Consider the following 22,023-nt stretch of genomic DNA (forward strand, 5'->3'; position numbering starts at 1 on the left):
TGTAGCTTCATTTTTTACCTGACACATGGCTCTCTCTGTAAAATGGTACTTTTAGGCTCTTGAGTCCAATTGAACAGTTTCCATTACATATTCAGTCTCTGGTATCTTGATTGCAGTGAGCTGCAGGTTGAATGGATGCTACTCGCTGTTTTCCTCCCTGAGTGTTTCCGCCCTTGATCGACTTCAAATGATCCAAAACGCTGCAGCGAGACTCCTAACTAGGACACATAGAAGGGCCCATAATACACCAGTGTTGAAGGGGACATATTATGGAAATATCACTTTTTGAAGGCTCTTTAACATATATTTGGGTGTTTGTCTTGCCTTCCAGCCCCCAAAATGTGAGAATTGACAAAAAAATCTGTAATGTGCTCCGTAGGTTGAAATCCATGTGGTTTTACGAGCTGTTTCCTCAGTTGTCTTCCAGTGATGTAACTAGGCTTCGAATTTGCATAATACCACCTGGTACCAGTAGAAGGGGTGGGGCGGGGCAAGCAGTGGTTCATTTGCATTTAAAGGGACAGGCACTGAAACCAGCCGTTCTGAACAGGTGCTGTTTTGAGAGGATGAAAAGAGCTGTGATGTTTGATCCTTGACGTATTTTGACCAAAACATTTCACAGACATGTCTTTAAAACACCTGGGAACTATTTTAATTTGTGGAAAGGGGGCAGAATATGTCTCCTTTAAAACCTCTTCATTGGCTTCCCGTAGCATACAGAATTCAGTTCAAGAAAGCCTTACATGGTCAGGCTGGCCTTTATGTGACTGACCTCTTACACCCCCACTCATCAGTTCGTTCCCTCAGGTCCAACTTGCTAAATCTTCTCTCCACAACCACACACCCACTTGAATACTTGCGGTGATGGAGCGTTTGGAGCTGTAGCATCCAAACACCCTGCTTGCGCCCCAACAATTGAAACACTTTTGTTTAGGCAGCCAGTTGGGTAACCTTTTACTTTAACTTACTTTTACTTTATTTATTCCCTTGTCATTAAGCTCTGAGCGGAGCATCTATGAATTTGATCACTGTCCTGATGCTATCTTTGTATAGGCTATATTGTCATTTTGTGTGTCTGTTTTCTGGTCTACTGAAACATCTTTTTATTTTGTTTAATTTTTTTATTTTTTTTTTTAATTTTTTTGCCTTTAGGATAGTTGGAGAGACAGGAAATGGGGAGGCAGAGAGAGGGGGAATGACATGCAGCCAAGGGCTACATGGTGCCCCTCCTGAAATGCCTTTTATATTCTCTCTTGTAAATCTCTTTGTGACGTCTGTCTGTGAAAAGTGCTATATAGATCAACTTTATTATTATTATTGGCTTCAGGGTTCCCTGCAAAGCATCGTTATAAAAGCTCAGTAAAAAAAAAAAGAATCTTCTGCCACTGTATTGATTGCAAAGTGAGATGCAGCGCCTGGGAGGGGGGTATTATCATTACAAATAACTTTACAAGCTTTTAGTGTAAAGTCAATCCTATACATGCAAACTCCATGTGCTGACTACATCATGCCTCAGGGCAGCAATTAAGCTGCGACACTGCACCCTGCAAAGGCTAATGGGCCTCCCCAGGGAGGGTGAGCCTGATCCTGAGTGATGTCTTTAACCAGCCTATTGAGTTTACATCACTCCCATGTTTTATCTGGCTTGCTGCAAGTGGAGACAGTTTTAATGGTCAGTCTGTGTTTTTCTGCCTAATCCAGTTCTGTGTTTTCTTTTGCACCAACTGCAGATTCTGGAGCTCGGTCGGTCTGTTGATCTGTAATTAGTGCCAACCATAAACAACCGGAATACCACTGAGCATTGCCACGGGTGGCTGCCCTCACCACGACAATCTGGAGTTTCCCCTTTGTCCTCACATTGTGTCTGATGTGGAGCCAGCTGCCCGCCCTGGGAGCTGAACAGTGGGCCTTCCGCAGGGAGAGAGAAAGACAGGGGGGAAGAGAAAGAAAGCCGGGGAGTTAGGGGATCGTGGATGGAGAAAATGTCTGCATACAAGTAAAAGAAGGAATAAGAAAGGGGAACATACCTTTAAAAGACTGTGATAAAAGAGGACGTTGTTAAGTACCTTGTATTCAAGAGACGTCAGTCTCCTTTTCTGTCCTCCTGCAGAATCATATTTAAATATAGACTCTGATGCTATCTAAATGTGATGCAAGTCCTCGTCTCTTGGATCAGCATAGATGCTTTTTTCTGCCCTGGCTCCGAGATGTGCAATGACAACATCGTGGTTAATGCACTGCAGGCTGGTGCTCCATTCCACTCATTTATCTAGTTGTTTGTCCAGCGTTCTTATCCTTTGTTATATCCACTCAGTCACTTGTCACAGTCTATCCAGGCTGACTTTTTCCTCAAGATGCTTGAGTCATGACATAATCCCTTTACAATGGAGACAGAACGGCTGGCTTATTTTGGGTTGGCTCTGAGTAGATGTGTGTCTGTTTTGTTCGGAGGTCTATACTTTTTTTGAAACAGCAGGCCGAGTTGTCTGACTCAGAAACCCTACACCTTATGTATTTACAACCATGACATGTTGGATTTTAGTCGAGGCATCACGTCTTGCAGGAAAAATCTCTATTAATTCTTACATTCAAACCCTGGGAGCTCTTAGACCTTTTTCTTTTTATCTGTAATGCTTAACTTTGGGCAGTTGTAAAGGTCATGGTGAACTTGTGGTTGTTGCCATAGGAGTAAGGTCTTGGCCTGAAGACACGCTCTGTGGGCCATAGCAAACAGACCCCTGCCCCCTGCTATAGCCCACTCAGTCTGCGCACGTAACCAGTCAAGGTTGCATGGCTAAGAGGAGGAAACGTCTGTGCGCTTCTTCCCTGTCTGTCAGAGTCTCAAAAAATACCACATTAGCATACAGGCTGAAGTAAAAGAACAGTTGATTACTCAAAAAGAGAACGAACCCAATAATACATTTCGACAATTAAGGCAAGTGAAGCAGTGCAGGGCTGCATTTTCCAGATGAAAGCAAGTAGCTGTCAGTTTAACAGCGCCTATCAGCATCCTCCTGACAGTCATCTCCTATAGATTTACAATATCTCTCTGTCTCGCAAGAACAAGATCGTAATTAACTCTCATGTCGATGTCTTTGAACCTTCCTCCAGCCCTACACGGTCCGGGGGCTCATATCATGCTATCATCCTTTGATTCAGGTCTCGTTGAGCTCGGCATGCTCCTTTCCACAAGGATCTCATGGCGTTCGCTTGAGCGAAAGATCAAAGCCTCGCCGCATGCGGTCGCTGTCCGATGCCGATGCTGTAACCTTGTTTTAAATGTTGCGTTCTCAACCTCGGTATCTTGGCAGGCCTACCGTCAACACTCCCCCCCCCCCTGTTGGCCCCATCGGAGTGATCATTTAACAACTTTCTGTGCATGAAAGCTGTCCGTCATGGCGTCATAACGTGGGTCTGTGAAGCGGCAGCGGTGAAGCCGGGATGCAATAAAGCAGGTCGTCTCGCAGCGGTGGGATCCTGGTGCGCTCAGCTCAGTGTCTGTCCTGATTACTACTGTTTAACTGCCATTAAGGGACACATGGACCTGTTTAGCTATGCGCCCGTGTAGAAATACTGCTGTGCACTGTCAATTAGAGGCAGAGGAAGGAAGTGGTCATGGCTAAAACTTGGACTCAATGAAGCCCAGGGGAGGTTTTGACTGAATCTCCTCCTGTTTATTGGATTTTTTTTGTCTTGTGATAATAGAACATCTGTATTTTTATAAAGTTCAACTTGAAAGTTGAAACTTAAGGAGCTGTATGTAAGAAATTAATGTGGCTAGTAATCATAAAGTCACCCAATATGTCACCAGAGACTAAGAAATCATGTTCATTTGAAATACTGATCTAACTGACAATAATAGTACAGCCAGAATATTCACATTTAACAGTTTTATTTGCAGCCTGCAAATCATGTTTATCTTTGTTATTTTATGTATTTTGTGTTTTGGCCTGTTGCTCCACCCACCGCTCTCTCCCAATCACAAAGCCAGTAGCATTTGGGAATCCAGGTTGCCAGTTTCCACTGAGCTGCAGCTACAAGCATTGTGGATTATGTCTGACGTTACAAACATTAACCCTCAGGCGCTCCTTCAGCCTTTTTCAATTTTTACCCCTTGACACAATTTTCAACTTGTAGTAAGAGACATTTAGACATCAGTTACTCCAAAAATTTTTGTGATACATATAAGGCTGGATCTTGACCTATCATAAAAACCACTTTTGACATGGGTTACAAATTTTTTTAACCCCTTCCCGGCCTGTTGTTGTTGCAGCAACAACACATGAGTTCTCTATTTTCATTTATTTTTAGAAAAAAATTTTTTTTAATTTTTTTATTCTTTATTCCAGTCTGTATTATATTCTGAAGGTTTTTTTTCTAAGTGGATTGTTGATATATCATTCATACAACATTTTATTCATACGCATATGGCGAAATATGATTTTTTGTACGGTATTGACAGTATTTTCTCATTTACAGAGTGATAAAAAGAGATATCCAAAATTCCTTCGGGGAAAACTTTAGACACAAATATGTCAACAAAATAAAAAAAGAATTTTGAAAATAGCTTTATCCATTTCAGTTCTGTAAATGTAAATGTAAATGTAAATAAATCAGTGAATATTTCATTAGATATTGCCTCATTTACATATTTAAACATAAAATTTCAGAAAACTTGTAATACAAAAAATGTTTGTCTAAATGTGAGTAATAAAATTGGAACGTTACATGGTGATACCTGTTAGTTAAATTTTTTTTTCAAAAATACATTGAAAATCCCATAGGCGGAGGTGGACATTTATGTCCAACGAAGGATCCTTAACGTGTTTATTTTTCATTACGAGCCCAAAAATTTGACTATCATTCTGAAATTTGGGACATTCAGAGGTGACCCAAAAATACACCTCCTTGCCAAAAATCAGCCCCCAGTGACCTTTCCTTTGACCGTGGGGGGGTAGGATAGAGTGCCAGGTGGACATAAATGTCTAGGGGTCGACCTCACTATGACAAAAGCAGAAACAAAACCAGGATCTGCATTGGAGATGAAAGATGGAGACGGCTGAAAGTGAAGCAGAACTTGAGGACAGATGCTGAACTGGCTAATGTTCTCCTGGACACACACTGAGCTTTGTGCACAAAAATCCGTTTTCCCAGAGCATGTATAGAGTTTATTCAATTCTATCACTACATTGTCGCGGTTTCGTTGGCGTAGAGACTGCATGAGTGAGTCTCGGGGTGCCATGGCCACAAAGCTGGAGCAGGGTAGAGGTTAGCGTGTGGCTATCTGGCAACCTCGAGTCTCGGGGGGGAGTGGGCAGCCCAATTCAAAATACTGCAGAGCGTTGTTTCCCCAACGCTCTGCAGTATTTTGAATTGGCCACAGTCTTACATACAGCTCCTTTAACAAGGCAAAAACCACTCTTATCAACACAACATCATACGTATATTGTGCCCGGCCAAACTTACATACACATTACATCAAGTGTGATTCATCCATATACACATTTGCCAAAACAGATGCTTACTCATCCAAATATGGGCATGAGCACAACACCAACACCTGCGAGCGTTCGCACAAAGAGACCCTGTTCATCTCCCCTCCGTCCTCTGCCCGCTGGCAGCAAATATTAGTGTTGGATTATATATTAAAGCCTGTGTCATGTTTAGCAAGTGGACCCTCTTAAAACACAAAAAATAAAAAAAGCCTTTCAGTATAAACAGACCCCCTCCTCCTCCTCCATCCAACCCATTTGCTTTAATAGTCTAGAGCCGCTAGTTGTGCACTACACTAACAATGCCATATATAGCTTGTTTTTTTTAGACTATAGTATAAGAATATGTGTGTGTATGCTTTTTTATACCTGCCTTAGGACAACGGATGAAATTGAGCAACTGTGCTAACTCTGGCATATTTATATTGATGCTTCTAGCTGATTATGTTGATTAATGTGCATTGTCCTAATCAAATAAATAAAATAAATGTAATAAGGGGTGGTTTTAAGGCAGGGGGGTGGTTCATGTCTAATTTCTGTTGACCGATATGTTTGAAATGCAAATCAGGAAGCGACAGTGTTGTCGAGATGGTTCATTAGTCTGTTGGCATGCACATTTTGAATTTTTTTTCTGACCGATAACCAACACTCGTTAACTGATTATTAACCGTTAACAGATAAGATTAAAACGCTTGTGGGGGCGATCAACAGTGTTTTTTCTTTTCTTTTTGCCATTATAAAACACACACACATGCGCTGCAACAGCTGAGCAGCGCCACATCCACTGTGCTCTGGCTAAGCTGATCACGCTATGGCGGCCAGATCTCCCAATGTTGAACTGTTTTTAGCTGTTAAATATGACTGAAGGCATGTGGAAGTCTGCACGTGTCGAAAAATTAACCGATAGTATTAATGAGTCTAAGTTCTTATCATCGGTTAACGGTTAAACGGTTAAAGGGATAGTTCAACATTTTTGGTAAATTGGCCCATTGCCATAATCACTATAGTCATAGCAGTAGGTTCGTTACCTTTAATTGTCAATGCAAGCTATTTTTAGAATGGCAGAGCGAAGCAGCAGGCTGCTCAGAGCTACACTACGGAGGATAAAGGAATTTCTTGGTTTCCCTCATCAAACTCATCAAATACACAATCCAACAACTCCAAAACGCAAAGTTGTGACCTGCACATTCACCACGCTATGAAATAATAACGGAACGTTACGAGGCGGAGTTGTTTTAGAGGTAAATTCATGCAAAACCGCTGATGCGAGTTGCGTTCAGGGACAGTTTTTCAGCAAGCAGGCTCTGTATTCAGGGACAGTTTTTCAGCAAGCAGGCTCTGTATTTACCCTACCTCGAAAACGGCTCCGTTTCGTAACGTTCCATTATTATCTCATAGCACAACTTGTTCACGAGAGCGTTTTGGAGTTTTTGGATTTGTATTTGATGAGTTTGATGAACGAAACCAAGAAATTCCTTTAGCCTCCATAGCGTAGCTCTGAGCAGCCTGCTGCTCCACTCCGCCGTTCTAAAAATAGCTTACACCGACAATTAAAGGTAACGAACCTACTGCTATAAGACTATAGCGATTATGGCAATGGGCCAATTTTCCAAAATGTTTAACTATCCCTTTAATCATGTGCATCCCTAGTTGGTATTGTTAATGCACAGTGGCTTACGTTTCTGAAGATCGTGGCACATCAGTGTTTTTGTCATCACATTCTCAGCGTGGCGTCTCGCCAGAGTATCAAACATGTTATTATATCATTTTCAGCATAATATACTGTAGCTGTCTCACCGGTCACAGAGCTAATGCGTTGATGCTGTAGCTGTCGGCAGTGAATCATACCTGCTTGACCGATCCCAGCGTGAAGCCAACAGGTGCCTGGAAGCCACACACTTGAGTTTTCTTTTTGATTAAGATAATTGAGCAGCTCACTGCCTGGGACATTGTGATACCAAAATGGATTTGTTGTCATCTTATTGTGATTATAGCATGTGGATTATAATCCTGGAGTCTATTGTTCAGTCATCTCAATTTAATAATGTTGGCTCTGAGCAAAAATCCATTCTGTTGAATTATCCTGCATCTGTCACTTCGAAGTATAGGAGCTTAGAGGGAGCAACACGATGTTGACATTAAGCTGACACCTGCCCTCTTGTCTCTTGTTCTCTCTTCTCCAGGGAAGTTGGCCACAGCCTCAGGACGCCCCGTGGCTTCGTCTGAATCAGCATGTCCTGCTAGTTTCAGACCTGTAATACCCGAAACAACAGGGAGCTGCATAACCTGGCAGGTAAGACAAGATGAAATTTCTGTTTCCTCTTATTATCCGCTGCAGGACTGCACATCTAATCACATTAAGGTTGCTGTCTCATGCCATACCGTTATGCAATCTTGTTATACATGGCAGCAGTCAGGATCTGTGGCATTTAACGTAGCTCTCTTAATTTCTCTCCAGTCCATTTAAAATGATAAAACTGGTTGAAAACTCCTTTGTGCTACAGTCTTTGCTGTTGTGGGCCGGTAAAAGCCACTGGGCTGTACAAACAACACAGATTTACAGTTGTAAACACTTGCAGCATCACCACAACAAGACATCTAAATGTTTTTGAGCCAGGCTGGATCTGATATGCAAGAAGTAGTACACTTTCCCAACACTGCAGTGATTCGAGTTGACATTTTGAGGGCATTTAATATTGTTTGTATTTTCAATCTGACTAATTTACATGCGAAAGATTAGACCCTCAGTTCAAATGATTCACTTGATAATGTGGAGCAGTAGTTTTCACACTCCACTCGTCCTCTGTCTCTGGAAAAATGACTTCATTCATTCTGACTGCAGGACCCAGGTATTTCAAAATTGCGGCTTCACGTCACCTACAAAGCACAGCAGCTATTCTGGGACACGTTTTGTTTTTGTTCTGTTGTTTCGGGAGTTATTACCACCTCTACTCTTGACGACTGTCTGCTGCGTCGTGTGTTGTCTCAGTGAGTCTCTCTGCGTTTAACGCCAGCACGGTTGTCACTGCGGTTCTGTTATTTCACTATACACCTTTCCTTTTCCCTTTTTATCCCTCCTCGCCTGACATGTGTGATCAGTTCTGTCTGATGCTGGGCGTTGCAAAGATAGTGTGTGTTGTCGCTGCTACGGAGAGACAGTTTTTCGTGTTAGGTGACTGTTGGTATCTTCACTCACCTGCATCATTCCTGTTTATGATAGTACAATAGTACAGGTGCATCTCAATAAATAAGAATGTCATGGAAAAGTTTATTTATGTCAGTCATTCAGTTCAAAAAGTGAAACTATAGATCCATTACACACAGAATGAAACATTTTATGTCTTTTATTTAATTCATTTTAATTGTAATAATTATGTACACTACATTTATACATTTAAAGGTCCAGTGTGTAATAATTGGCAAGGTTTATTGGCAAAATCTGAATATACCACCCATAATATAAGGGTGTAATCGCTATAAAATAAAATGTATAGTGATTATAGTGGGTGAGTGTGAGCGAGTGAGCGCTGCAATCTAGAATCTGAATGCTAGATATCACAGTTTCACACACTGCACCTTTAATGAATCTCAAAAAAATTGAATATTACAAAAGACCAGTTAAAAAAAGACCTTTTTAATATGGAAATGTTGGCCTCCCGAAAAGTATGTTAATTTCTATGCACACTGTAACTTGGTTGGGGGAGTATTTGACTTGAACTACTGAAATTGACTTTTCCATGTTATTCTAATTTATTGAGATGCATCTGTATGTAAAATGCATATTTATATTTGCAGTGGTGCAACTATTGTGACTTTTTTTTTTTTTTACAAGACAGTGCCTCTTAAATATTTCTAACCAAAAAGTTGTCAGCCATAGCATTCCAAGGTAGCGTCATGTGCACTGCGATCTATGTCTTGATTCCTTATTAGCATCATAGCAAAAAGAAATGGACTTGCTAGCTCTTAGTGTTTTCCAGCCACCGCACACGGCTCTGTGTTCACAGGCTCCCATCACCCTGCACCATCTAGTCTTATGAAGGACCCGAGGAATCTGTGTGTGTGTGTGTGTGTGTCTATGCATGTGTGTGTGTGTGTGTGTGTGTGTGTGTGTGTGTGTGTGTGTGTGTGTGTGTGTGTGTTTTTGACATACTTATCTTTCAAGCTGATTCACTGATAGCGCCGTCATTAACTTGAATGTGCTCCAGAGGATGCAAGAATGTGGCAAGCACATCTCCTCTTGGTTTCCTCTGGGAAACTTAATTATTGAGTTTGGGGGTTGTGGGATGGGGATGTCTGGGGTAATAATTATCCATGGATGTATGAGAGCAGCTGTGCTAAAGTCAGAGCTATGTCAAAGCTAACATACAGTGCGGTAATACAACGATTTATTGGCTCACTTCAGTATAGAAGTTGTGGAGGAGGAAAGAAGCAACCCACACAGGACGACTTAATGGTTTTATTGAAAGGAATCTGCATCCGCATCTGCCTCCTGCTGTTTACCGCTATTGGTGCTTTGAAAGCACCGCTGGCTTAACATAATGTGCATATGGCTGAATATGACTGTACTTGATAGAAAGGAATAGCTTTGACACAATATGAAAAAGCAGTATCTGTGGTGCAGAGTAAATGATCTACAGTTTATTCATTGTAAGGTGAGGTATGACTTAGAAATATGGAAATGTAAGTGAATTAAATTCAGAGCATGTAATGTCCTCTACTCTGTCTACCCCCAAATACTCTCGTTCCCACAACAAACCTGACTCTGAGCAGCTAATGTCATTTCCTTTAATGCATATTTTGGCAGCAGCAAACATGGATTGTTTCATTAAAAAGACATTATGTCTGATACAGTGTGTTGTGGCAGCAGTTTAAAAGGCTTTACATTCACACTCTTTTGTAAAACTGATAGAAATATAATCAATCTTTGATGTTTTGATGAAAACTATATTCGCTTGCTGTTTGTTACCTGTCATTCATTCATTCTTAACTGTCCTTTTTTCTAAAGTAACCCTCTCATCTCCTCTCATCTCCTATACTCCTACTTGCTTCTCCTCTCCTCTCCTCTCCTCTCCTCTCCTCTCCTCTCCTCTCCTCTCCTCTCCTATACTCCTATACTCCTACTTGCCTCTCCTCTCCTCTCCTCTCCTCTCCTCTCCTCTCCTCTCCTCGCCTCGCCTCGCCTCTCCTCTCCTCTCCTCTCCTCGCCTCTCCTCTCCTCTCCTCTCCTCTCCTCTCCTCTCCTCTCCTCTCCTCTCCTCTCCTCTCCTCTCCTTCTCTCCTCTATCTGCCATTGAAACACACATTGTATATCTTTGAGAAAGTTGACGTTTTAAACACATTAAAACTATCTACAAAAGAATCTGGACCTCAGTGTTGTAGCCCAGTGACAGTGCATTTTTGATAGATGATGCAGCAAATTGTAGAGGTCAGAGGAATATCTGGCAGCTCATTCACTTCTGTATCAGTATTCTATGGATATGTTGTCAAAACATGAATCTCAAATCTCTACTTGTTCGTTACATAATTGATTGGTATGTGTTTGGTTTAAAGTTGACTCAATTATCTCCAGCAACCATGTATGAAGCTTAATCTGGTGTGTTATCCTCATCTGCATAATGGCAAATGCGTTTCCTCCTCAGCATCATCTGATATGAGAGGTAGATTATCAACTTTGGTCATGCCTGATTTTGTTGGACTTCCTGTTGTGTTTAGCCGCCTCTGGCCAAGTGTAGTGATTGAGTCCCTGTGGAATTTTGGAGCGCCCTCAAAGTCGCCGTATATTGACTGTCAGTATATACAGTATGTATAGATCTATCAAGATTACACACAGCTGACGCATGGGAGCTCTTTAAGGTGCTCTGTGTATTGATCCTTGCATTTCCCCGCTGTGATTGTCCTTGATAAATGGATTAGGATGTGCACCGTGCTGTTTGCCTCTAGAGTTACCACTTAAACAGCGCTCACTAAAAGTACCCCTTGCTATCCAGTTCCAAACGTAAACAATGTAAAGTTTTCCCATTACGACCCCCATTGATAAGGTTTAAATCAATTAGTCCATAGAAAGTGTCTAACATCCAGGAAATGCAGTGTGGAAACGGAAGAGAGATAAAGCTCCAACCAGTGCTGTGCCCTTGAAGCCCATCATGTCAATGGAGCCAAGGTCAGAGGAGATCAATAAATACGGTGGGTGTCTGGAGCATATTCCCATCGCACTCTTGACACTCCTGTTCTCCCCCTCTCACTCTCTCTATCTATGTCTATCTATCTCTAAATCCCTGACTTTCCCTGAAGGCCCCACTAAGTGGACTGTGGAAACCAGCAGCTGTTGGAGTTCCCATCAGAGCACCTCAGAGAGGGAAAGTGAGTTACACAAAGGGAGTCACAGAAGTCCCAGACATCAATATGAAACGATCCAGGGGGCAACTTTGTGTTCCATGTCCTTAACATCAGCCAGAGCTACCCTCAGGAGGGGGGTCAGACTGCTCCGAAAGACACTCATTGGAGGTACACAGGTTATAACAGCCATCTTTTAAAAAATGACAAATATTTGACAAGCACCTGGCGGCAATCACTGAGAACTTAGCTTTTAACTATAGGTAACACAAAGTTAAAGCAGAAGTAAGCGAAATGTTTGTGTTAATATAAGTCTTAAATAGTTATATCTTCCGACAGCAATCACTTACATAGAGTGTTTGGTCCGAAACACGGGTCTGTCAGTCACTCTGCTCTGCTGTAAGCCGAGGAGAAAACTTCTTGTATACTTCCTTGTATCCTACAACCTTTATCCAATGAGGAGAGAGAACGGCATGAAGGGCTGTGTGTGTAGCCAAGGGATGCGCGTGAATGTGGTGACGTAGGGACGAGGACCAATAGATCCATGACGAGGGCGGGGACTGCTAACTCCATCGGCTGACAAGAAGTTACCCAAAACGACTTGATCGCTTACTTCTGCTTTAACTGTCACTTTACAATTAGTCACTTTAACTTATTGTAAGCGGCAGGAACTTACATGGAAGTGTAAAAAAACTATTTTATTTTAGTTGAGCCAACAAATTTGTTTTTACAGTGTGCTTTTGTTTTCAAGTTAATATATTTGATTTTCATTCAAAGTTGTTGGAAGAACTGTTTTAAATATTAGCTGTAAAACAGGCATAGCCACCTGAGGGATGGAAAAAACATTAGAAACAAGTAACAACTCAATTTTATATAAAAGTAACACTGATTTATGGGCATCTCTTTTTTGTGTAGCACAGTGGCCTTTAATAGATTATTCTGCTCTCAGTTTCTCAGCTGGCCCGACACTGACCACCAGTTGGAATCCTTTTTTCCCAATTCTTTTCCCATCAGCTGCTGGCGGAACAAAGGTCATGCAGTAAGATGATGTCAGGTTGACTTCTGAACTTCCTCGTACTAATAGCATTCTCAGTGAGTTTAGCTGGCCAGGCCTATTCATAAAGGTTCTGAGAGGGGTGGGGTGCAGTCTCCCCTAAATTCCACCAAGCCGTGACCCCCGTCCCTTCCATGCTGCCTGCTATAGTTATCCCAGGCCTGTTTCAACTTAGTTATGGCAGGAATGTGCCATTGCATGAGAAGAGGTCATCACTCCTCATGGCCACTGTTCTTTCCCCAGCTCTTAGTCGAGGCCGCCGACTTATGGACATGCTTTCCCACGGATGCAACCTCCCTCTCATTCATCAGCGAAGAATGTTGATATTTATTATGCAGAAAGCTTAACTGGGCTTTATCCAGGATATTTAGAGGAAGTATCAGTGTAATGTTTTTCTTTGAAGAGAAACTCACCCATGCAGTCTGGTTTCTAAATAAATCTGTGCTCCAGTTCGTTGTCATCACAAAGTTATGACTTGCTTCACTTCGCTTCACTTGGAACCAGATCTAGATTTTCCATGGGCCCTTACAATGTCCTGATTTCCTGATTTTTATAACCAGGTCTCGTTCTGTACCACTGTGTTGTTCCGAATGCAAGTGCAAGAATGTCATTTAGGGTGCTTTCCCACATGCATCTGAAGCTGTAAATGGACTAGTCATTTTCTGTGTCTCTATCAAGCTGGGACTGGTCCCTTTGTCTTCCTAGACAAATAACTAAGTCCAGTTGCTTTCGATTTAACCTCCTTTTAAATACTATGACCTGGGCAAATGAGAATATGCACCGGCTTTAAATGCAAATGAGCCACTGCTTGCCCCGCCCCACAACTTCTACCAGTCCCAGGTAGGGGTGGGGTTATGCAAATTGGAAAACTAGTTACATGACTGGAAGACATCTGAGGGAACAGCTCATAAAACAACATGGATTTCAACCTAGGGAGCCTGAAAATTGCAGATTTTCTTTTGTCAATTCCCACATTTTGGGGGCCGGAAGGCAAGACAAACACTCAAATATATGTTAAAGAGCCTTCAATAAGTGATATTTCCATAATATGTCCCCTTTAAGACATTACACTACTCACCAAAAGTTAGGATATTCGACTACTGGGTGAAATTTATGTAAAATGTAAAAAGTTGATGCTACAGTGACATTATATCATGAAAGAACGGCTTTTAAGAAGAAGAATGGAATGGTCCTTTCTTCATCTCAAACAATGTATTGAAACAAAAGCTAACCACGATAAAACACGTCAATGTGTCAATAAGTTGTCATATGTCTAAAGGATGTCCACTTTTCAGCCTTTGTGTGACTCTTCTCTCTGTGTCTCTGTCCAACCTGCTGATGACACTGTCTTGTAACGTTCCGTGACTTCCGTTATTATCTCATAGCGTGGTGAAGATGCAGGTCAGAACTTGTCCACCAGAGCGTTTTGGAGTTGTTGGATTGTGTATTTGATGAGTTTGATGAGGGACACCCATAACTCCTGTCCTAGCATCTCTACACTGGTTACCTGTTCAGGCCAGAGCTGATTTTAAGATTCTTCTCTTAACCTATAAGGCATTGAATGGCCTGGCCCCATCATACCTATCTGAACTACTCGCAGCCTATATTCCGCCCCGTCCTCTCCGCTCTCTAAATTCTCTTCTTCTGGTCATTCCCCCAGTCAATAAAAAATCAATTGGTTGTCTGAGCTCAGTGGACACTTCCCTCTGACAACATCCCATTGTCTGAAGCCTCCACAGGTCCAGGTGCTGTTGATGGATTGTTAGGTGTGGTGTTGTTGTCATGATGTGTGTACAGCAGGATGAAGAGGACTGTTTCCATACAAACTGTCATTGAAGCAGAACATTTAGTGGTGGATCAGACACTTGTTGTGATTTTTGTGGTTAACCACCTTGTTAGAGAACAGTATGTTATGTTATAATACTGAAACATTGAACTGTTGGATTCAAAAGTTTAGAAAACGTCAAATTAAGTTCACCTATAAAGGTTTTTGTGCATTTTAGATGCTTTCTTAAATTTCATCCCACAACCCAATATCCCTAATTTTTTGTGTTGTATTTCTCTAATCACTGACTCTAGTGGCATCAACAATAACATTGATAGATAAAGCATGTGAAGGTCAATGACATTTGTGTGTATGTTTAGTTTAGTTCAGTTGAGACTGACATTGAACACATATTAGCTGTACTTTGAAAAAACCCTTGGAATGGTTAAGTGTTTTTTTTCTCTTGTGCATAAGGAATTAATTTGTTCTTCCCTCAAAAATCAGCTTACCTTTGTTACCCTGTGTTTCTGTTTCCAGCGGTGATGAATGTTAATCATCTTAAATGAAGCTAAAGTAGATGATGATGATTAATTGCAGTAATTTTAAGCCAAAGTGCAGGGTGAGAGCATCATTTCTGGAGCTGCATTACTGTCGGTCTCCAGGAAGGAGAACGTTTGCTGCCATTGATCGGTGGAAATCCAGAAAGCTGATGGATATATAAAGGAGTTTTTACAGAATCTGAGACATTGCTGTTATCAAATATCTTTCCCGTTAGCTAAATTAAACTTAAATAAAAATAAACAATAACAATTTAAATACTAATCCATCCTGGACAACCTGCCAACCTCAAGTTAGCACTTTGGGGGCGTGGCAGAGGGGGAAGTCCCCCTGACTTTTGAAAACAGATCTGGTTTCCTCACATGTTGCCATGTAATCTGGGTTTCAGATTTATTAGCCACCACAGCCACAGAGACTTTCAACTTGATCTCCGCCAAAATATCTTTAGGTCTGACCACCTATTGTTTCACTGTTTGGTCAACCTTGTCTTACTTTGCTCTTCAAACAGGATGAGGTTTCAGCTGTTCACCCCCTGCCCCCCCCCCCGCCGTGTGTTTCGTGCTTTGAAGATTGAATGAGAAATTGGATTTCATGCTATTTTCCAATTGAGTAACATCTCTGGCTTTCTTATCAAACAGCACTGATCGCTTGATTTATTATTTTTTAGCTCTGTCTGTACAGTCACACGACTTTCAGATGGCAGAATATTTCATATGAATGTATTATGTTGTTACATACATATGTGATATATTTAGACAGCAGCTTGTGACATGAAGGAATTTCAAAATTACAAAAAAACAATAATTTAATGACTTCACACATCTGACATCCTCTCAGTCTGTTGAATTCAAGCAAAACTACCTTTTTACCACAGGACATGTTATGTATGTATGTGTGTGCACAAGCCAACACATGATTGACGGCACTCACTATTGCAGGTAATGCGCAGGGCCAGATACGGATGTGACAGAACATTGCCTCCGAGGGATTTATCATCCTGTCAATTTTGAAGGGATTTAGCTTCTATTAGAATCACATTATGACAAACATTATGGTGCATCAGGTTTATCGACAGCCCAGGAGCCATCATCCACTTGAATGAAATTTCTGAATGAATATAATCTGGTCTTACTGAAAGGAGGTTTTCTGGGGCTGGAGGCTCTGTACAAATGTGTGTATAGAATGTAAACATCGCTATTCAAAGGAGAGCCGGCATGGATTTCCATAAATAGGGTCGGATAGGTTAGACTGCCTGTTTCCTGACTACAGAGTTACTATATAATCCCTCTGTCACACTCTTGTTAAGACCTTTAGAGAAGACCAGAGCGTGCACAGCTTCATTGTCACCGGGGCAGGCGTCGGAGGCTTGCTCCGTATGTAATCTTGCCTTGTTGTGACTCCTCCCAGACCCTGTTCATCCCACCCTGCGCTGCATGTTTTCCCAGCTGTGTTTACACGCCATGTCTCTGAAACTTGAAGGGGTGGGGTGAATGCCTTCGTTTGTACCGGACTTCTTCTGACATCTGTCAGGACTTAACATCATTCATTCATTCATTCCTCCTTAACCTGGTACATGGCGCACAAACACTAGTTTTACACTCACATGCACACTGAAAACTCTATGTAAAGAGAGGTGTTTTTTTTATACTTAACAGATTTCTGGCTTTCATATTGCCAAATTGCCTTTTGATAAAGTATATTTTGGAAAAGATAGATATTAGGGGTGTATGGCCAGTGCACTATTTGTATTCGGATTCAGGTAGAAACCAGAAGTGGGCACACTGACTTCAGCCAAGCTAGTGCTACGCTGAGCTAGCCGGCTAACTTCTGCTTTAGCTCTCGGCTAACTAGAACGGGAATAAAATAATTGAATCGTGCAGCTCTTCTAGACTTTCCAAATGTAATCAGACTGAATGGATCAAATTCTGGTAGTGAAACCAGTCGTTTCGTGGGGGTTGTGACACTCAAAAAAATTTTTCCCCCGTTTTATAGCCGCTTCTTTTCCCATTATTGTCTATGAGAAAAATGCTAAGTTGTTGAACTGTGACCCTGGCAGTATCAGTGAGCACTTCCTGTCTACTGTAATGCAATGCATGCAGGGAGTTGCTGTTTCTTAGCAATCCTAACGTGAACTAGACACAAATGAAACAGGGTGACTCTCATCGCGGCAGCCGGCCGTGCTGCCTGCTCGTGTTTGACTTTGTCTTATAGTGAAAGACTGAGCCACTTACACATATTCATATTTCCTTCATGACAAATAATGCAAAGCAGTTGGTCATTAAGCAGGAAAGAAGAGCAGCGCTGCTACATGCATTATTGATGAGTATGAAAAGGGAGCCTCAGAGCTATTAGCTGATCTTTCGATCTATGAGAGTCCACTCCTCGGCCCTCGACCCGCACTTGTGCTCTCTCATTGATCGTTTGCACTCTGAATTGGCTTGTTTCATGTAGAATAATGCGCAATCTGTATGCATGCGACGCAGTCAACCAAGGGCCTGGGAGTGAGAGATAATGGAAGGCGCCATGTGGCGATGGATCACCTCAAAGCAGTCAATCCTCAGAGTGATGGTCGGTATCGTCACCCACTGTTAATCTCGTGTCTTAAAGACAGTATCTACTTGTCAGGAAATATTATACAAAGACTGATCATCAGGTGTCTTTTATCTGTAGTCCTCTCCAATGAAGTCAGTCCTGGGATTCAAAAGATTTGAATTAAATAAATTCCACCTAAAGTTAATCTAAATATACAATTCAGTTTCACATTACCCTAGTCAATTTGATCAGTTTTACTACTTTAAAGGTCCAGTGTGTAAAATGGGGGTAAAACCGTGATATCCAGTGCTCAGATTCTAGACTGCACAGTGCTCACTTGCCCGCACTCACCCCTCCTGTCGGCAAAGTGACGGTGGCCTCCGAGGACAAAAAGCTTGTTTACCACGACTGGGACGACTGGTAGTATTTCAGGAGCATGGAGCGATGAAGTGAAGATCTAAACCATTTTGTGATATGTCTGCTGTTTCCGCCTCCTTCTTCTCTCCTCCTGCCTTGTTCTTTGTTGGTTTATTTATGAACCCGAAACTTGCGAAACGCACTATGGCTGGCTGGACTTTCCATTCAGGCTGCCATACAAACATGGCGGCACTCTCTAAAGCAACACACTCTCTAAAGCAAGACCTTTGCTATATGTATATATAAAAGAAGAATTATAAGGCTACTGAAACCAAAACAAACAAACCAAACAAATTTAATTTTATAGCGATTATACACTTATACAAATGTATTAATTCAGATTTTGCCAATAAACCTAGCCAATTATTACACACTGGACCTTTAAGGTAATTCTTAGGAGTTACACAAATCATTCAGTTTTTTTTGTTTCGGTTTGACATGACATTAATCTTGACAAGAGTTTCTGCATGTTGTTACATAAGAAATATATGGGGTGGTTAAGGGCATGTGACATGTTAGCAATTCTCAATGCGGTGTTCACCTGTTTGATTCCCGACTGTGCAGATCTATACTGCATTTCATTCCCCCAGTCTCTCTCCCCACCTTCCTGTCTCTCTTCACGGTCCTGTCAATTAAAGGCAAAAATGCTTCAAAAAATATCTTAAAAAAACAAAAAACAGAAATACATTAAACATCAATATAATTGTATCTCATCACAAGTTTGAGCAGTTCGTTAGCGGTGTTGCTCTGAATCTAAATTCTGTACACATCGCCGGCACTGAAGTTATTGATGAGCTATTTAAAATATAGATTTAAGGCACCGCAGTGCATTGGTTGAGGAGAGATGCAGCATAAAGGAAACCAATGTACTCGGTAAGCCTGGCTACGAAAGCAGCTGCCAAAGTAATATCACACCCAGTGGTTTATCATATTTTATATTTAGTTGAATCAATCATGACGCGACTGGTTATTTTCTATGATAAAGATGGACGGTTTTGAAAATAACAAGTGTGTCTCTGAGGCAGAAAGCAGATGGGGACGTTAACCGCTGATGCCACCGTGTTAACACCGACACTGTAGGAAAGAATGAGATGTGATTAAGACGGGATGATTACCCACGGGACTTTATTGCACCTTCTTTGGTTATATGCTTCCTCTGTGGAGATAACTTTGTCCGTGGGTTTAAATCCTTTTCTTCAAAATATCGTGATTATGGTTGTCATTCTAAAATCTTAGATAGAGCCATTCATTTGCAGCTCATTTATTTTGCCACGGAGCTAACAGAGTGAGGTCACGCCAGCAGGCCTCAGTTAATTGTCATAAGTGAATGGCCAGAGGCAGACAAACTGATTTCAATGAATCTGAAATGCGTTTTCAACTCGTGTCAGTTTGTGTCTGCAAACAATGAAAAATGCTGCAGCACCTAATCAGATATAACCACGGAGCCTTGGGAGAAAGCAGAACCCAGAAGAGTACTTTTGTGTCTAGAGGAATGAGGACTGAAAATGTAAAAATGTTACATAAGCTCCTCTGTTGCCTCTCATAAACGCTAAGATCGTGATTATTTCCTTCCAGTGTCACAAGGTAATAACTTCTGTGTCCATGGATTGATTGCCTGTCCCCTTTCTTTAGAAAAACGGTGTGTTACTACTTGCCAGAAGGCCCACAGAGCTATATCTGTCTTCAGATGCCAAATGGCCAAAGTGAAATTAGATTTTCGAAAGCTTGGAAAGGGGACAGGGGAAAAAGTGAAAACTATTTTAGGAGAGTGAAGTGGGACAGAGTTAAGAATTGACCAGAAATATAATATCTCATTCAATTGCCCATCAAAGTGAAAATAAAACTTGAGCCACAATAGAGTGAATCCCAGATGAAGCATTGGATCGAGCTACAGGAGGTTTTAGTTCAATCTAAATAGAGCTGATTAAAATAGAATTAGAGGCATGAATGGAAGTTTCTCTCATAGTCTAGAGTAGATTAATATTTCTGTATTTTTTGCTCCTGGACCGCCAGTGATGATCTGAATTGATCTAGTCAAGAAGTGCATGTGTTCATGTTAGCGATGTCATGGATGACAGAATTTCTGATTCAGTCTCTAGTATAAATAGCAGCACACTGATGTTTTCTCTATTTGCCAGATTGACAGTGCAGTCAATTTCTTGTTTTGTCTGTTTCATCATCCTCATCTCAAGAAGCAGGCAACTGTGTTCGACTTCTTAGATATTCTTCTTTTATTCCATGTTGCCACATGATGCAGAGCTTGCAAACCAGTGAGTGATTATTCTTATTTTTAGGGCTGCAACTAACGATTATTTTCATTATCAATTAATCTGTCGATTATTTAAGCAAATTGCTGTTGTAAAATGTCAATCAGTGTTTCCCAAACCACAAGATGACGTCCTCAAATGTCTTGTTTTGTCCACAAAACAAATAGATATTCAGTTTATTGTCATAAAGGAACAAAGAAACCAGAAATATTCACATTTAAGAAGCTGAAATCAGAGAATTTTGACTTTTTTCTTTTAAAAAAACTACTCAAACCAATTATTCGATTATCAAAATAGTTGACAATTGATTTAATAATCAATTATTGTTCGATTAATTAATTAATTGTTGCAGCTCTACTTATTTTGCTCACCTTTGTCTGAATGAATGTGTCAGTTCCTGGTCCATCACTTGGACTGCAGCTCATCTGAATCTTACCACCCGATGACCCGACAGAGAATCAAGTGCACACCCTGTATAAAAAGTCAGTTTCATATTCCACATTATGTTGGTCTCAGGTGTCATGAAGAACTGCTGCAGTGTAAATCTCACCATCGCATCGCAAAGGGTGAACTTCACCGCAGCCCCAGAGCTACATTGTTAAGAATCTCCTAACCCTGTCAGGTTGTAACGTGATCCAGCTCTTAAAGCCTTCATCGCCTGATCCGTGGTTTTGGCAGCGTTGTGGCTTCGTGTCGCTGCATGTCTCCCACAAACTCAGCTGTTGATGGAATGCAAGGCTGGTAGAGTTGAAATATTTGTCGGCAGACTGGCATGCATGTGCGAGCATCAGAGAGCACCAGTGTCTATACAGAGGCCCCCAAAACAGAGCCTGTCTGAGGTCGCAATAACAGCAATGCTTTGTGCACACAATTATAGCAGAACAATTACATTTACATCTACTCATCTGTAGACGTGAGGGACAACATCACAGCATTAAAAGGATAGTGCAAATTGGCCCATTGCCATAATCCCTATAGTTTTAGGAGTAGGTTCGTTACCTTTAATTGTCGGTGCAAGCTATTTATAGAACGGCGGAGCAGAGCCATGAGCTGCTCAGAGCTACAGAGGGCATCATAGGCATTCAACATTTTGGCTAATTGGCCCATTGCAATAATCCCTATAGTCTTAAGAGTAGGTTTGTTACCTTTAATTGTCGGAGCAAGCTGTTTTTAGAGCGGTGGAGCAGAGCTATGCTATGGAGGCTAATGGAATTTCTTGGTTTCCCTCATCAAACTCATCAAATACACAATCCAACAACTCCAAAATGCTCTCATTGACAAGTTGTGACCTGCACAATCACCATGCTATGAGATAATAATGGAACGTTACGAGACAGAGTTGTTTTTGAGGTAAAAAACAAAAAATTTCCCTAAACACAACATTGTTTCAAGAAACATCTGCACACCGTTCCATTGAAAACAACTCAAAATGCTGTAGTACATATGCCAGGCCTGAAGTGGCGCTGTCATGCTGCCACACAAATACACCAAAAACAGAGACGGAGATGGAAGGCTTGCCACTTTATTCAAACTACAAACATTATAAGTTGACTACATGATGGACATGTACACGTCACGATAGATGCTCGGATGTGTTTCAGGACC

General features: G+C 41.4%; 1 protein-coding gene across 2 annotated transcripts in view; it reads left to right on the forward strand.

Moving 5' to 3' along the window:
* Positions 1 to 22,023, forward strand: part of peak1 (pseudopodium-enriched atypical kinase 1) — a 130,187-nt gene that overhangs the window by 17,833 nt on the left and 90,331 nt on the right. For both annotated transcript variants that reach the window (XM_083972959.1, XM_083972960.1), the window contains exon 2: positions 7,676 to 7,785. The gene's annotated coding sequence lies outside the window, so the exon portion shown is untranslated. The remainder of the gene's footprint in view (positions 1 to 7,675; positions 7,786 to 22,023) is intronic.

Source organism: Trachurus trachurus, assembly GCF_905171665.1.
Source record: "Trachurus trachurus genome assembly, chromosome: 6".
Lineage (NCBI taxonomy): Eukaryota > Metazoa > Chordata > Actinopteri > Carangiformes > Carangidae > Trachurus > Trachurus trachurus.